The following is a 3,301-nucleotide window of genomic DNA, read 5'->3' as shown; positions in this document are numbered from 1 at the left end:
TTGTTTGAGAGAAGCCATGCAGTGCAGTAAAAAGAGCACTGGAGTAGGAGTTGGAAGAACAATATACCTCCTTTAACTGAGCTCGTTCCTAATTGTATGACCCAGTAGACATACTCACTCAACAGAGATAAATCTGAAGAAAAGGAGAGGTAAAGGTTTTGGTTTACTTTGTTTTCTACCTTGTTAGAAGTAATAATAGTTTATATTTTGTCATTTTATTCCATTTGGATTTGCGTATCTCTTATAAGTGAGCACCAGAGCAATTATTCAGTTGGCCTCTCCCTTAATCTGATTCTGTCTGTTCCTTTGCATGTGCCTCAGAGTACAGACTCTATGGCTGATGAAAGAAGGTTTCTTTAGTTATGCAACCCAGCAAACTCATTGCTTTGGAATAATTTCCTTGTCAGCATTTTTCTAGTTCTGCCTTCAGAGGGCAGTGTGAGGGGGGAAAGTGGTGGTGGGAGGTGTGGGGGTAGAAAGCCATGCATAGTGACAGAGGTGGTTTTCATGATGGCAGTAATCTCTGTAAGCATAGAATGTGTGTCTATTCATATCACCAATGACCCTCTTGCAAAACCCACTCAAATGAACTCCAAAATTACACGAACATAAAGAGAAAAGCCAAACCTTTGTTCTGTCCTTAATAAGCTCTTACTGTGCTCCCTTTTCCATGCTGTTCTGTTCAATGCCACTGCCCTTTATCATATCCTGTCTGCCTTCTCACTGTCTGTGTACGCCTAGATCACAGCTTCAGGCCCAAAGCCCACTTAACGTTTTTCTGATATCAAAGTGTACTGTACCCACAGCGTTGTATCCAAAGAATAATTGGTATGTCCGGAGAGTATGCAAACCTACAGCCTATTCTCCTATTAGTCTTTGATATTGGTACTAAACCAGGATAGCTAGTTAATGAGCCAATTATTTTAGGACAGGCCAGTAGATCTGGACACATAACTCTATAGCTTTGAGGTTTTATTCTACTTAAGGTCTATTTTCTTTAGGGCTTGCCTTTCTTCTGGGGAAGCTCTTCATGAGAGTCAGAGGCCAGCACTGCAGGTACCTAACTTGAAGCAATCTGACATATGAATATTTTGAGTCCTCCAAAAGATGAAACAGGAAACTTTAAAGAGGGGTTTACTCCTCTCTTTCTTTCTCCATATATATGTGTGCATGTGTGTGTGTGTATGTATACATACACTATAATTTTATATTATAGTTTGCTTTAATATGATATAAAAGCCTTGACAATGTACATACACTTTGCCTCTTGGATTCTACTTTAAGGAATTTATGCTAACCAAATAATCATGGCTATGTGGACAAAATTCATTTGGAAGAATATTCACATAAGCATTGCTTATAACTGAAAAAAATCTGAAAAATTCTAAATGTCCAATAATAGGAGCTTCATATAAAATACTATGAAGCAATTAAAATTAATGTTAAAATGGGAAAAATATTTAAATATTGGGTTAAGTTAAAAATACAGGCTACAAGCATCATATAGTGTGAATGTGTGTGTCTGTGTGTGTGTGTGTATGTATGTGTGTGTGTGTGTGTGTGTGTGTGTATGTGTGTATGTCTAGTGACTGGATAGATATATGCCAAAATATTTGAAGTTATTTTCTTTGGACATTGAAGCTACTGGAAAATTTAATTTTTCCAGGTTTTTAAGAAGTTAAAAACTATCTATCCTTGTATAAGCCCCATAAAACTTACAATTATTAATATTATTTTACTTTATTTCAATTCCTTTCAGAAATAACAGAATTAAAACATTGCTGCTAATATCAGTATCACTATATTCCCCCACCTCTCTTATCCTGAAGCATACAAAATAATAAATTTCAAGACTATACTTTCAGGGATCATTTCTATAGTTTCTTACAAAATAATAAATTTCTTATATTTCTTTCCAATAACTATGAGTAATATTTATTTTATTTCTGTCTTTATTTTCTCTTTTGTTACAATAAAAGAATATTTCTTTGGTTATGAGGAAAATTATTAAATTTCTCCCCTGATGCATTTACATTTTGATTTAATTTGCAAGTACATTGAGTATAAATGATCTCTTCTCAGCATGAAATTACATGAAGTAAAGTACAAGCTAAGAGACTGATCTCAGTATATCTTGTTACTTGACATTGTCACCTGTAAACTGTGGACTTTTGGAAACATTACTCAACCTCTTTGTCCTTAATCTGAAATAGGGATAACAATACTTTCCACAAAGTAGGATTATTGTGTAGCATAAATGAGATAATACATGTAAAGTATGAAGACTGTCTAAAGCATAAAAGTTTTTCTATACAAGATAGCTGTTATTATTATCACCATTTTACAGATCTGAAAATAGTGAAATGAATTATATAGGATGGTAAAGCATGGCTTCACCTTGAGAGTTTGAATCTACCTTGCCTCTCCTTGAATCTATTAGTCAGTGCTTTAAAAAGAGCAAGGAAAATGTTATTGGAAGCTAGAGGAGAGGAGATATTTTGTAGGTAGTGGCAGAGAGTTTAACAAAATTGACACCTTGTAGCAATAGGAAAAAAATAGAAAATAAAATGTACCTGAATTGATGAGTGTGGCTAAAGAGATTTCCATGAAGAATGTTGAGCTATCAATGGTTTCTTTTAGTTATATATTGTACAATGCGGAGAGAGATGAACTAAAGAAAGATTATGTGGTTTGGATGTATGTCCCCTCCAAATCTCATGTTGAAATGTGATTTCCAACGTTGGAGATGGGGCCTGGTGTGAAGTGATTGGACCATAGGGGTGGATCCCTCATTAATGACTTAGCACCATTCCCTTGATGATAAGTGAGTTCTCACTCAGTTGATGTGAGCTATGGTTAAGAGGCTGGGACCTCCCCTTCCCCTTGCTCCCAGTCTTGTCATGTGATATACTGGCTCCCCTTCCCCTTCCACCATGATTATAAGTTTCCTGAGGCCTACCCAGCCGTGCAGAACTATGAGTCAATTAAGCCTCTTTCGTTATGAATTACCTAGTCTCAGGTACTTTCTTTACAGCAGTGTGAAAATGGACTAATACATCCTGGAATGACAAACTTCTGTGATCTGGAAATAGGCTGAGAAGGGTGACTCAGAGGACATGATCAAGAGATCACGGAAGGGAGCCAAGATTCAGGGAGTAAAACTGAGTCCTAATAAAGAAAGTGGAAATTTTGAATTTCAGAATTGTCCTGGACAATTCTGTGTCTTTCTTGCTGTGTGTTTCCCGCCCTTCTCTTTAAATTTGATTTCCTATTATTTTGTTATACCTGTCCACATTTTTAT

The 3,301-nt window shown here is 36.0% G+C and overlaps 1 pseudogene; it reads left to right on the top strand.

Annotated features, from left to right (window-relative positions):
- Positions 1–1,849: 1,849 nt before the first annotated feature.
- On the top strand, positions 1,850–1,930 carry LOC118150692 (small nucleolar RNA U3; annotated as a pseudogene).
- Positions 1,931–3,301: the final 1,371 nt, after the last annotated feature.

Source organism: Callithrix jacchus, chromosome X (genome assembly GCF_049354715.1).
Source record: "Callithrix jacchus isolate 240 chromosome X, calJac240_pri, whole genome shotgun sequence".
NCBI classification, from domain to species: domain Eukaryota; kingdom Metazoa; phylum Chordata; class Mammalia; order Primates; family Cebidae; genus Callithrix; species Callithrix jacchus.
Note: the sequence above shows the minus strand (reverse complement) of the source record. Positions and strands in the feature narration are given on the sequence as shown.